This window comes from Neopsephotus bourkii, unplaced genomic scaffold (genome assembly GCF_033783945.1).
Source record: "Neopsephotus bourkii isolate Nb327-2 ecotype Australia unplaced genomic scaffold, CSIRO-AGI_Nbou_v1 NB_266, whole genome shotgun sequence".
NCBI classification, from domain to species: Eukaryota; Metazoa; Chordata; class Aves; order Psittaciformes; family Psittacidae; genus Neopsephotus; species Neopsephotus bourkii.
The window spans coordinates 1-14,493 of NW_026900775.1; the positions used below are offsets into that span (position 1 = coordinate 1).

The 14,493-nt window shown below is 50.4% G+C and overlaps 1 pseudogene; it reads left to right on the plus strand.

Annotated features, from left to right (window-relative positions):
* Window positions 1-5,942: 5,942 nt before the first annotated feature.
* Window positions 5,943-14,493, plus strand: part of LOC133208360 (store-operated calcium entry regulator STIMATE-like) — a 29,767-nt pseudogene continuing 21,216 nt past the window's right edge.

A 14,493-nucleotide genomic window follows, 5' to 3' on the forward strand; every position in this document is an offset into this window, starting at 1 on the left:
TGGGCAGGGACACCTCACAATAAACCGTATTACCCAAGGCCTCATCCAACCTGGTCTTGAACACTGCCAGGGATGGAGCATTCACAACCTCCCTGGGCAACCCATTCCAATGCCGCATCGCCCTAACAGAAAAGAATTTCCTCCTTAGATCCAATCTAAAGTTCCCCTGTTTCAGTTTTAACCCATTACCCCTTGTCCTACCACTACAGTCCCTAACAAAGAGTTCCTCCCCAGCATCCCTATAGGCCCTCTTCAGATACTGGAAGGCTGCTATGAGGTCTCCACACAGCTTCTCTTCTCCAGTTTGAACAGCCCCAACTTTCTCAGCTTGTCTTCATACAGGAGGTGCTCCAGTCCCCTGATCATCCTCGTGGCCTCCTCTGGACTTGTTCCAACAGATCCATGTCCTTTTTATGTTGAGGACACCAGAACTGCACACAATACTCCAGGTGAGGTCTCACGAGAGCAGAGCAGAGGGGCAGGATCACCTCCTCCGACCTGCTGGTCACGCTCCTTTTGATGCAGCCCAGGATACGGTTGCTTTCTGGGCTGCAAGCGCACACTGAAGCCGGCTCATGGTCATTTTCTCATCGACCAGCACCCCCAAGTCCTTCTCCTTGGGCTGCTCTGAATCTCTTCTCTGCCCAGCCTGTAGCTGTGCCTGGGATTGCTCCGACCCAGGTGTAGGACCTTGCGCTTGGCATGGTTAAACTTCATGAGGTTGGCATCAGCCCACCTCACAAGCGTGTCAAGGTCCCTCTGGATGGCATTCCTTCCCTCCAGCGGATCAACCGAACCACACAGCTTGGTGTCATCGGCAAACTTGCTGAGGGCACACTCAATCCCACTGTCCATGTCAGCGACAAAGATGTTAAACAAGACCGGTCCCAACACCGATCCCTGAGGGACACCACTCGTTACTGGTCTCCAGCCGGACATTGAGCCATTGACCACAACTCTTTGTGTGTGGCCATCCAGCCAGTTCTTTATCCACCGAGTGGTCCATTCATCAAATTGATGTCTCTCCAGTTTAGAGACAAGGATGTCGTGTGGTACAGTGTCGAATGCTTTACACAAGTCCAGGTAGATGACATCAACTGCTCTACCCCTGTCCATCAGTTCTGTAGCCCCATCATAGAAGGCCACCAAATTGGTCAGGCAGGATTTCCCCTTGGTGAAGCCATGCTGGCTGTCACCAAGCACCTTGTTGGTTTTCATGTGCCTTAGCATGCCTTCCAGGAGAATCTGCTCCAAGATTTTGCCAGGCACAGAGGTGAGACTGACTGGTCTGTAATTCCCCAGGTCATCCATTTTCCCCTTCTTGAAAATGGGGGTTATATTTCCCTTTTTCCAGTCGTTGGGAACTTCACCTGACTGCCATGATTTTTCAAATATGATGGCCAGCGGCTTAGCAACTTCATTCGCCAGCTCCTTCAGGACCCGCGGATGGATTTTATCAGGTCCCATGGACTTGTGCACGTTCAGGTTCTTAAGATGGTCTCGAGCCACATCCTCTCCTACAGTGGCCCCAAGGTCTCCATTCTCACAGTCCCTGCGTCTGCCTTCCAAGACTTGGGTGGTGCGGTCAGAGCATTTGCCAGTGAAGACCGAGGCAAAGAAGTCATTCAGAGCCTCAGCCTTCTCCAAATCCAGGGTACCCAGTTCTCCTGATAGCTTCCAGAGGGCCCATATTGTCCCTAGTCTGTCTTTTTTTATTTGCTACATACCTGTAGAATCCCTTCCTGTTATCTTTCACATCCCTAGCCAAGTTTAATTCTAACTGGACCGTAGCTTGCCTAACCTGGTCCCTGGCTTCCCGGACAGCATCCCTATAGTCCTCCCAGGCCACCTGTACTTGCTTCCACCTTTTATAAGCCTCTTATTTCCTTCCAGTTTTCCTCAGCAGCTCCTTATCCATCCAAGGAGGTCTCCTGGCCCTCCTGCTGCGCTTCCTTCTAGTTGGGATGCAACACTCCTGAGCTTGTAGCAGGTGATCCTTGAAGACCAACCATGGGAGTCTTGGTCCCCCCTGCCCTCTAGGGCTATATCCCATGGAACCTTACTGAGCAGGTTCCTGAAGAGGCCAAAGTCTGATCTTTTGAAGTCCAGGGCAGTGAGCTTGCTCGTATGCTCTTCTCACTGTCCTGAGGATCTCGAATTCGACCATCTTGTGATTACTCGACCATCTCATGATCGTAATAGAATCATAGAATAGAATCATAGAATAGTTAGGGTTGGAAAGGCCCTTAAGATCATCAAGTTCCAACCCCCCTGCCATGGGCAGGGACACCTTGCTCTAAACCATATCACCCAAGACCTTGTCCAACCTGGCCTTGAACACTGCCAGGGATGGAGCATTCACAACCTCCTTAGGCAACCCATTCCAGTGCCTCACCACCCTAACAGGAAAGAATTTCCTCCTTAGATCCAATCTAAACTTCCCCTGTTTCAGTTTTAACGCATTACCCCTTGTCCTACCACTACAGTCCCCAATGAAGAGTCCATCCCCAGCGTCCCTATATGACCCCTTCAGATACTGGAAGGCTGCTCTGAGGTCTCCATGCAGCCTTCTCTTCTCCAGGCTGAACAGCCCCAACTTTCTCAGCCGATCTTCATAAGGGAGGTGCTCCAGTCCCCTGATCATCCTCGTGGCCTCCTCTGGACTAATTTACTATCAATGTAATAGATTGATAGTAAATCAGCATCAACTGACTGTTGTATTGTGAGCCTCTCCAGACCTTTGTCCAAACAAAGTTAAGGGAAAAGAAAAGTATCACAGCCCTTATGTTCCCTTTCTGTCATTAATGCCAGCTCTTGCTGCTGAGATGGCCTGGAAAGTCTGGCTATTGCCTAGCTTCAGAGGGCACTACCCTGAGCACATTCATTGTGAACTTTCCTGCTGGGAAAACAGCTTTCCATCCACTCAACATCAGCTCCACATCCACAAAGGAAAATTTCACTAAAGAAAATAATCAGTTGAGCTGAGGGCACCAACTCCCACTTTGGGTGCAGCTGTCCTAATAACTGTAGTGTGTGCTGGTCACAGCCGCTTTGGGAATGGTGCCAGCTGTAAAGAGTGCTTTCTTACACATCTCCTTTTTTAATATGCAGGAGAGATGGAAAACCTTGGGGAAAAAAGGAAGGGAGACATCTGTGGGACATCTTAGTTGCCAAAATAATACAGGAGGATTTGGTAACCAGAGCGAGCTCCCAGACTCCCCCTAGGACACAGAGGAGCCCTAAGGGCTTTTTGCATGAGTCCAGAAACTCCAGGTATTTTGCAGTGCAAGTCATGCTTTTGATAAAGCAAAGCTGTGGTTTCACAGTGGAGTGTGCGGCAGCAACAGCCACTAAAGGATCTCTGCCTCCTCCTGCAGTGAGGGCTGAGATCAGGAGGGCTTCTCTTTATTGCCTTCTTATAGCCTGAGTGTTTTCACACATGGGAGGCACTGTGCTCCCTTGTAAACACATCAGCACATGAAAACAAGGCCTCAGACAGCTTTGCACTGCTGAACGCAGCAGCTGGGAGAAATCACTGTTAACTGGGCTAGCAAGGAAAGGGAGGAGGCAGCACTGGTTTGGAGAGAGCCTTAGCAACACTGTCCCAGTTTACAGCCCACTGATGCATTGTAGGTACCTTTTCTTACAGGTGATTTTCAGGTTATTCATAGAAAATGAAATGGGTTTAAGAAATACCAATCTGGTTTCAATGCCTTTTATTTCCTGTGTGCTCATCAATTGCTGTGCCATACCCGGGCAAATAGAGTCCGAGGTAATTCCCAGATCATCATCCAGCAACCAATTCTTGCAAATGGTTCTTTAGCAGCAAATGCAAAGTGCCTGAGTAAATTTGTGTGAAGATACGCATTTGCTTACTAGATGGCTCCACATATACTGTGGATTGATTTAGAATTCAATATAAAGGTGACTGATTGCAAAACACAATCAGATTTGGCAACTCAGGGGAATGAAACTAATGATTACACATATAAAATCAGCTGAAAATGAGTTAGGAAAATGAAACTTCCATCCTGCTGACTGAACTCATGATTAAAGTTGGGGAGATAAATGAGCATCTCTCAGCCCAAAATACTCCTGGTGGGGATTATTTCAGTGATGTGGAGCCAGCAGGTTGGTACCTGGGGATGTGCTGGCTCAGCTGAGGGGCTGGGGAAACTCAGGGCAAGGAGGATCAGGAGGAAGGACAAACCTCCAGGTAGCTTGTCTGACCAGGGCTAACCTCTGCCCAAATTGCTGGCACTAATGTCCTCACCACGACAGGGGATTCCCAAGCCCACGTTTAACACAGGTCGAAGGAGGTGGTCCTGCCCCTCTATTCTGCTCTCATGAGACCTCACTTGGAGTATTGTGTGCAGTTCTGGTGTCCTCAACATAAAAAGGACATGGATCTGTTGGAACAAGTCCAGAGGAGGCCACGAGGATGATCAGGGGACTGGAGCACCTCCTGTATGGAGATAGGCTGAGAAAGTTGGGGCTGTTCAGCCTGGAGAAGAGAAGCTGTGTGGAGACCTCATAGCAGCCTTCCAGTATCTGAAGGGGGCCTATAGGGATGCTGGGGAGGGACTCTTCATTAGGGACTGTAGTGATAGGACAAGGGGTGATGGGTTAAAACTGAAACAGGAGAAGTTTAGATTGGATCTAAGGAGGAAATTCTTTCCTGTTATCGTGGTGAGGCACTGGAATGGGTGCCCAGGGAGGTTGTGAATGCTCCATCCCTGGCAGTGTTCAAGGCCAGGTTGGACGAGGCCTTGGGTGAGATGGTTTAGAGCGAGGTGTCCCTGCCCATGGCAGGGGGGTTGGAACTTGATGATCTTAAGGGCCTTTCCAACCCTAACTATTCTATGATTCTATAACACCGTTTCATCCTGATTTGTAAATGCGATTTGTTCTGGAAGTGCACAAGCTCCCATGGTTTTGTGGTCTCATAATGTTTAAGGCCACTGCTCCGAGTCAGATGATATGATGAGATTTGCAGCCTCTTTGGCTCTGTAACTACCTCACAGCATCAGGGTCTCAGATCATCTTACCTCAGACCACAGAAATAGAAGCTATCCTCGCTAGGACTGCCCCAACCTGGCAACCCAGTCCCACCAGGCCCCACATCTTCATAGAATTACAGTCTGGTTTGGGTTAGAAGGGACATTAAAGCTCACCCAGTTCCAACCCCTGCCATGGGCAGGGACACCTTCCACTATAGCAGCTTGCTCCAAGCCCCATCCAAACAGACCTTGAATCCCCTGCACCCCCATCTCCCTCCCCATCCCCATCCCTGTCTCCTTCCTCATCCCTGTCCCTGTCTCCTTCTCCATCTCCCTCCCTGTTCCAGTTTCCATCTCCATCTCTATGCCCACCCTTTTCCCACCTCCACCCCCACTCTATTTCCCATGTCCATCTCCTCCCCACCTCTGTCTCCCTCCCCTTTCTCATCTCCATCTTGATCCCATTCTCCCTCCTTATTTCCATCTCCCATTTCCCTCTCCATCTCTATCTCTGTCAGCATCCCAATCGCTACTCCCCTCCCCATCTCCCTGCCTGTCCCCATCTCCATCCCGATCACAGTCTCCCTCCCCATACCTATCTCTATCCTGATCCCAATCTCCCATCCTCATTTCCCTCTCTATCTCCATCCTAATCCCTATCCCCATCCCAATCTCCCTCCTTATCCCCATCTCCCATCTCCCTCTCCATCCCTATCACCACCACCATCCCCCTTCCCATCTCCCTCCTCATCTCCATCCCGATCACCGTCTCCCTTCTCATCCCTATCCCCATTCCCATTTCTTACCCCTATCCTTATCCTCTCTCCCTCCCGCTCCCGGGTGCGGCCGCTCCGCCGGGCCGGGCTGGGGGGCGGTGGCTGCTCGGGGGCCCCCTTTCTGCGCGGCGGGGCCGTTTCATCCCGCTCCGTCCCGTCCCTCCAGCACCTCCGCGCCCCGCTCACGGCAGCGGCAGCGGCAGCGGCGCTCTGCTGGGGCGCTCCGGGTGCTGCTGGCCCTGTCTGTGCGCCTCCAGCACCCTCATGCGTGAGTACCGGGGTGCGGGGGGGGCTCTGGGTGCCTCTCAGCCAGCGCTGCCGGTGTGCTCGGGACCCGTTTCCTGACAAACACCGAGGTCGGCGTTGGCTGTGCTGGGGCTTAAAGCGCAGTGCGGGAGTTTGTTTGCGGCGCTGCGCAGGCGGTTGGGGCGCCAGATGCTGCTGCTGCTGCTGCTGCTTCAAACTCTTGTTTCCAGCCTTAATCTGATGGTAATGAAGCACCGCCAAGTTGCGGCTGTATCTGTTCAGATTGGCTCCGCTTGCATGAGCGATTGCTCAGTCGCTTAGGAGATTTTAATGAAGCGTGAGAGCTAATGGGGTAATCTGGTGATTTACAAGGAGGAAGCAAAAATATACCCCAGGGTGGGTGTTGGATGCGGTGTTGCTTGATTAGAGCCGTAGTGGCCCGGCTGTGATGTGGTGTTTAACTTTGCTTTAACTGTGAAGTTTGGGGGCTGAAAGGCTGGGGAAGGAGGTTACTGGAGTACATGGTTGCTGTGGAGGGGTGGTAGGAGCAATGGGAAGGTGGGGAACCCTGAAACCTTAGAAGGAAACTTCATTGGTTTCTGCTGTGACTGCCTTTTCCTCAGAGCAACGTGTTGGTTTTCTAGGGTTAAGTGGTGTAACACAAGCTGGATAATGTTCCAGAACTCAGTCTGCTTGCCTTGTTTAAAACCCTGTGGTGACGATGAACTAAAACTCCCAAGTTTTCTGGCTCGGTAGCTGCACGTTTTGAGGTTCATTCGCCCCCTTCTGCCTTCTGGAAACCACTTCCAAAGTGCTGGGGTTAACGCCAAGCTGCCAGGGGATTCTGCAACGAGTTCTTCCTGTGATCACAGTATCCCAGTATGTTAGAGATTGGAAGGGACCTCAGAAGCTCATCCAGTCCAATCCCCCTGCCGGAGCAGGAACACCTAGATAAGGTTACACAGGAACGTGTCCAGGCGGGTTTTGAATGTCTCCAGAGAAGGAGACTCCACAACCTCCCTGGGCAGCCTGGTCCAGTGTTCCGTCACCCTCACTGAGAAGAAGTTTCTTCTCAAGTTTAAGTGGAACCTCTTGTGTTCCAGTTTGCGCCCATTGCCCCTTGTCCTATCATTGTGATGACTGATAGCTTTTTCCAGCTGAAGTAAGGACTAGCTGTGTGTGTCTGTTCCCCTTAGCGATGTGCACATATGGGTTAACTGCCCCATAAACTCCACGGGGTGTCTGGTAAAACCAAGGACATCAACGTATCAGAATATTCCTGTGGATGAAGGCTGTGTAACCCCTGCTTAGCAAATCATCAACCCTGAGCTAACCTCCCCCTGGTGCAGGGGCTGATACTTCCTTGAACATCAACCACCTCATGGTTAATGAGGAGAAACTGAAAGCTGATCCTGTTGTGGTTTCGTTGTGGATCAGCTCAGTGTCTAAAGCTGTGACCGAAACTGCTGGCTGGGCCCCCCAAAGCAGATGTGTTTACAGCCCTGGGATCTCAACCACAGCACCTCCTCTGGCTGCAGCTGAGCTGGTGGTCCCTTATTCACCCCAACTACCTCTTATCTGTGCCCTGTTCGCTCCCCATGTCAGGAGGGTTTCTCAGCTCTGCTGTTGGGGTTGTTTGTGTGCAGGCTTCTTAACCCACGCTGGTTGTAGCAGGCTTACCAATGACTTTACATTAGACACTAACTTAAGAAGCAGCTTTTGAGTTATTCATGTGGCCTGTTTGGATGGGAGCCTCTTGAGCTGGTGGTGATGTGTGTCCAGACTCATAGGTACCTGGGAACCTTGACTGCATCTTCATGAGCCCATCATCAAGCCAGGCAGCCCCAGCTGAAACAGAACCTGGGACACTGCTGTTACTGGAGTCAGTGTCAGCCCTTCTTGGGTACTTCTTCCTTCAGTACTGTGGCATCCCTGGGGGTGGATTTCTGCTGTTTGTATGTCTGTCACTTCTGCTTTCATGGGATGTTGCAGGCCAGCTTGGTTGGTGTTACAGGTCAGTGCGTGGAAATTCAGTTCCCGTCTGAACCCAAGCCAATGCCTTTTGCGTTCCTTCTGCTTTAAAGTACCAGCTGAGCTGTAGGAGCACCTGAATTTGAACAGTTAATGTTTCCAAATTGTGCAGACATGGTTCAGAGCGCTGGATGTTTTCACATCTACAGGAACTCCAACTCAGAGTAACACGATGCTCTGCAGAGTTCTGCATGTGGGTGTGCACAGGATGTGCTCACAGAGTACACATCCAGAAGGTGGGTCCCAAGTAGAGCCCATTGCAGGAAGGATAAGGTTGTAGGTTTTTATCAGAGCAGTTTGTGTCCTTGTAATTCTGTCTCCTGAGGCTGTGGAAAGAGTCTCTCCTGCCAAACTGGCAGGAGAACCCAGCGAAGGAGGAAGTTAGTGTTATGATTGTCTGAATGGGATGACTGGTGTGGTTGCTCCCAGCTCTGTGGGATACATGGAATGTGTTGTGAAAACAGGTCCCAGAAGTAAACGATGCCCAGGCTTGGTAGGGAGTCAGGAAAGCTGGTTAGTGTGGTTATCTTAGCCGTCAACTCCCATAAGCAATAGTGATGACAGTTCATTTGAGCCTGCAAACACTCTTGCTTTTCCAGCAAGAAGGTCTTCAAGGCTGTAGCCAAGTCTAGTTCCAGTACGTCTTGGGGCTTGCTGTAGTTGCAACTTTACCCCATTTGGTAATCAAATGGCAATGAGTTGTTGCCCTTCCCATGTGCCTGTGGTGGCTTTGGAGGCGCTTTGGCTGTAAGGATACTTGCAAGGGCCGAGACACAAATACTAGAAAGAAGAGGCAGTGAAGCCAAGCAGATGTGTGTGTGTGTGTGGCAATCCAGTTTCCTCTGCAAGAAGTTGCCCTTGGGGAGGTGAGCACTTGGAGGAGTGTGGATAATTGTGCAATCCCATCTGAAGTCATTTGTAATGCTTTGCCTCGATGCTCACTCGTGTAAGCGGAGAAGGCACATTGCAGCCGTCTCAGCTGCAGATGCTGGGTGTGATTTGGGGGTTGAGTCCCTGTAGTTGCTGCTGTTTGTTTAAACCTTTTGAAGCAGATTTGGGGAGTTAAAGGATCTTTTCCTCCAATGTGAATGGGAAAAGCTTTCCTTTGAGCTGGTAAACTTGTTTTCTACCCCACCACAAAGGGCATGTAAGAATATTTATTGCTGTCCCAGCTTCCTCTTTCTGAAACTGTCTTGGCAGCTCTGAGCTGAATGAGGCTTAGCAGCACTTGTGCTGCAGGTGTCAGAATAGACTTGGGTCTTACAGAGAGTTCATACTGCCAGACAAGGAGAGCTGTGTTGGATTGAGCTGCGTATCTCCCTCTGCACAGTGAAGCCTGGTTTTCAGCTTGACATTTGAAGATGTCTTGATCCTGCCTAATGTGGCAGCAGTGTCCCTTTATCTCCTCTTGCACATCACTGCTGGATGCATTCTTCTTGCTCATCTTGCCTTGAGTTTACTTGAAAAAGCAGAGCTGTTTGTGGCACAGTGATGGAGCTGCTTTGTTAGCAGCTTGGTGGTGTATTGTGTGCTGGTCCAAGCAGCTTGTCCTGAGGCAGGACCACAGAAGAGGAGTTTGCCAGACCGACTGTAAAAGAAGCAGTGGCTCTTGACAATAGAAAACTGCTGGTAAAGAGCATAAGAAGTATCACTTGCTCTATGGTGTGTGCTTTCCTGGTCTCTGTGGACTTACCAGCTGGCCTTGCAGTGCATTTTTCACCAGGATGGTGGGATTGGTTAGTGAAAATGGGAAGCAGCATCCTACTGTATGGAAGTGACTGAACTTTGAGAGGGACTAGTAGAGGTCCTAGTAGTCATCTTCACCCAACAAATCAAACTTGAGCAACCTGTTGTGACTTTTTAGTAGGCCATGTAGTGTTAGGAGAAAGGTTGATGGTTTAAAACTAAAGGAGGGTAGATTCAGACTGGATATAGGGAAGAAATCTTTTACAGTGATGTGATGAGACACTGGCACAGGTAACCCGGAGAGGTGGCGGATGCCCCATCCCTGGAAATATTCAAGGTCAGTGTGGATGAGGCTCTGAGCAAACTGGTCTAGTTGAAGATGTCCCTGCTTATTGCAGGGTGCTTGGACTACATGTGCCAAGAACTGTCAGCAGTGAAAGAAGTCCCTTTGGTTGTACATTTGAAAGCAGTGGCTGATTGTATGAAGCTGGGTGGAGATGAAGAACGAATAGCTGTGATGAAGTGGGATGGTGGGGGTGTGCTCTGGCTTCTGGTTGCTTCAGCTACAGCGCTTCAAATTGTGAACACTTGGTTATGATAAAACCTGATCGTGTGTTTGGGCTCCTGTAGTGTGTGTCCTCTTCAGTACTCCATGCAGTGGTTTGCCTGCTTTTGGGCAGAGCTGGGGTGTACAGCAGGATTTGGTGATTGATGCTCACAATAGGTACTCCTGGGGTGGTTTCTCTAACAGGGTCATACAGTGTGTATTGATTCATACTCAAGTGTTGTGCTGCTTCCAGGCTCCTGGTTTCACTAGATGGCACCACCAAGCAGCAGCTCTGCTCTCATCCCCGTTAGGATGTTAGAGAGAATGCACTGAACCATTATTTCTGACCATTTCCCTCCAAAACCATCACAGCTCCTTATTTTTAGCCCTGGATCCTGTTCAAGCTGGCAGTGTGTATGGGGACTGATTGTGACAGCTTTAACCTGCTGGTGGTGACAAGGAGAGTGATTGCAGCAGCAGAGGTGAGGATGGGGAGCTGCATCCTGTGTCCACCTGAGATTTGGAGGCAGCGTGCTTGGGGCAGCAGCTGTAAGGATGATGTCTGTAGCTCTAGATGTAGCTGTTGACAACCTTACCACAATGCAAGACAGTGCCACTGAATGCCCTTTACTTCGGGGGTATCCTTTTCTTCTAATTAATAAATCTAATGTAGTGTAAAAGCCTATTCCACATCTGCTCGTTCCAGAGCATTGGTACCTGTGGGTTTAAAGGGAGAAGAGTTGGCCTGGTAGTTGGTGCTTTCTAAGACAGGCTCCTAGCTGGAGTGATAGCAAACCAGTCAATAATGACTTCTGCATGAGATATGGAACTTAGTATTTTTCTATTAGCAGCTCCTGATTGTGGATGTACAAACTGGTTGAGGCCAAGGAGAGCATCAGAGCTCTGGGTCAAATTAACTAGGCCCTTCTGAGATGCTTCTGCAGTGCTCAGTTCATGGAGAGCTTGGGAGGTAGAATCCCAGAATGATTTGTGTTGGAAGGGACCTTCAAAGCTGATCTAGTCCAGTCCTCCTGCAATGAGCAGGGACATCTTCAACTAGACCACGCTTCTCAAAGCCATGTCCAACCTTGACTTTTCAAGCAAGGAAGAGTTGCATCCAGTATCTTTCTTAGGGCATGTTTTTTGGTGGTACTGAAGCCATGTGTCCAAGACCACTGCTCCACAGTGGTAGCCAGTGGGCATGCAAAATACTGTGTAATGACATAAGGTTTTAATCCTAGCTGCCATGGAGCCATGTCAGCTCACAGGGGGTTTGGGGATTGGCATTGGTACCTTCGTGCTGGAGATGCGTGCAGAACGCTGCTTCCTTCAGGGTCTTCTGGTCCTGTTACCTTCAAGAGGAGATGGCTTTATGGCCCTGCTGTGACCCCAGAGCTTAGTGAACTCATGGGCCATAGCCATTTCAGTGTCAGTACCATCATTTGTTTGCCTGGAAGAGTTACTAGGGCTGGTAGACAGTGATGATCCCTGCCTAGCTTCCCTTGGGTCACTTCCCATGACCTGATCATGCTGCTGCTGAAGGATGCCAGAATCAAACACCTACCTCTCCTGTGCATCCTTCTGACCTGTGGGTGCACAATGTCTCTGGTCAGTTGGGAGCCAAGTCGCTCGGATTTGCTCAGCTTTGACTGCTTTTGCACTGAAGGTTGGCGCAGCCTGCGCTTGTGCATCGGTTCAGCTCTGCTCTTTGATTCTCTTTACAGTAAAATGATTTAAGGAACCAAAGGCAGAGAGGCGTCCCTGGAGGATATGGTGAGACTTTCATTTGGAGTTTGATTAGACCATATATATGTGATACTCTTTTCTCTTGTACTGACAACCTTCTAGGCCCTCTGAATGTCACAGAATCACAGAGTGGTTTGGGTTGGAAGGGACCTTAAAGCTCATCCAGTTCCAACACCGTGCAACAGGCAGGGACCCGTTCCACTGGAGTAGGATGCTCCAAGCCCCTGTGTCCAACCTGGCCTTGAGCACTGCCAGGGATGGGGCAGCCACAGCTTCTCTGGGCACCCTGTGCCAGCGCCTCAGCACCCTCACAGGGAAGAGCTTCCGCCTTATCTCCAACCTGAACTTCCCCTGTTTCAGTTTGAACCCATCACCCCTTGTCCTATCACTACAGTGCCTGATGAAGAATCCCTCTCCAGCATCCCTGTAGGCCAGTTCAGATTCTGGAAGCCGCTCCGAGACCTCCACGCAGCTTCTCCAGGCTGAGCAGCCCCATTTAGTCATTAAAGGAAATGCTCTGCTCCAAGGACACTTCAAGAGAGTAGCTGGTGCTCCCTAGAAGTAAAATTCTCTGTCTAGCTCCTCTAGAAAAGCTTGGTTTTACTGAGAGAGGTTTTGGTCCCCTCCGGTCTGCTGGCATGGGGGCTGTCTCCCAGACAGGGTCAAGTCTTGTTCTTCAGTTCCATTGACAGCTTTGGTGTCCCCTGAGCCAGCTCAGGCATAGCCCAGTCTGTGTTGATGTAAGGTAGCTGGGTATTGCTACCTCTACAAAGGATCTCTGTCTATTGTAGGGTTTATGGGGTGTAGAGAGGTGGGTATATGGGTTGGGCTTGAAGTACAGTCAGGGCAGCTTGGCACCATAGAGCTGCCAGTCAGCGTTAGTGATGAAAAGCCTGTCAGTCTCCTCAGTTTGGTTCTTCCTCTGTAATAACTTGGGAATTCAACCGAATTCCCTGTGGATGGGTACAAACACTGTAAGTCGCTGGTGTATTTATTTATATTCTTTTTCCTTAAGTATTTGGAGTTGTCCAAACTGCCCCTTACCACCACATACAGCTTCTTGGACATCAGTGCGTCTTGGAGGGAAGCAGATCCAGACAGGGCCATTGCTTGGGTGACTGCTGTGCTTCTGGTGCTCCGGGATGCTGATCGTTTTGTCTTTTCCTCCTGGTTTTATGATACATCCAAGCAAGCCATAGGCTCTCTCTTCATCCACTTTGCCAGCATTTCTCTGTCGGATCTCACCGAAGAGGACCCTTGCTCTCTGTAAGTACATGAGGTGCTTGCATTCACATCCTCTATCTGGAAAAGGAAGAAGCAAGCCTGTTGGGAAATGTCATGCATGGTGGAAACTGATCTATTTGAAGGACTAAGTGGGGATAAACCGTCTTCAGCTTGTTTTCAGGGTATGGGCTGTCTAATGGTCTTCGCTCTCTAATGGTCTTTGCATCCTGATGGAGATGAAGTGAAGCAGTCATGATTTTGTGATGGTCAGAAGTGTCTGGAAAGGTACTGGCAAAAAGCTACAATAAATAATGCAGGGTGGTCTTCGAACACAGCCAGCTTGTACCCAGGTATCCAAGGAGCCCCCAGCATCCTGGCCTGTACCAGCACCAGTGCGGCAGCAGGGCCAGGGCAGGGATTGTGCCCCTGTGCTGGGCACTGGTGAGGCTGCACCTCAGATCCTGTGTTCAGCTCTGGGCCCCTCACTGCAAGAGAGACATTGAGGGGCTGGAGTGGGGCCAGAGAAGGGAATGGAGCTGGAGCAGGGCCTGGAGCACAGGGGAGATGGGGAAGGGCTGAGGGACCGGGGGGGTTCAGATGGAGAAGAGAAGGCTCAGGGGGGACCTGATGGCTGCCTCCAAGTGCCTGAGAGGAGGATGGAGCCAGGAGGGGCTGGGCTCTGCTCCCAAGGAACAAGGGATGGGACAAGAGGAACCGGCCTCAAGCTGCACCAGGGCAGGGTTAGATGGAGCTGAGGAACAATTCCTGCCCCAGAGGGTGCTCAGCATTGGAACAGGCTGCCCAGGGCAGGGCTGCAGGCACCGGCCCTGCAAGGGATCACACACCCTCAGTGCCATGGGGCAGTGGTGGCCTTGGCAGTGCTGGGAACGGTTGGACTGGGTGAGCTTGAAGGGCTTTTCCAGCCTGGTTGGTTCTGTGATTCTATGTCAAATGTCCCATTTGTTGGCAGCCCAGACTTTGTAATTTGACTGGTCTCGGGGCAGTGTTGAGAATGTGGGTGAAGGTCCAATGTATGGATGTGGGTTTTGGATAGTCAGTTCACCTACCTCTTGTAGTCCTGTTTGGGGGCTTTCTAAGCCAGTGTTTGGACTTAATACAGAAGTGCCACCTTTATGCGAGACCAGCCACCTCACAGCTGCAGATTTAGTTTAAGAATTAACTTTATCCTGTTTTGATAAACTCCTTAAAGCTTCAAAGCGCTGCTGAAGACCTCCTG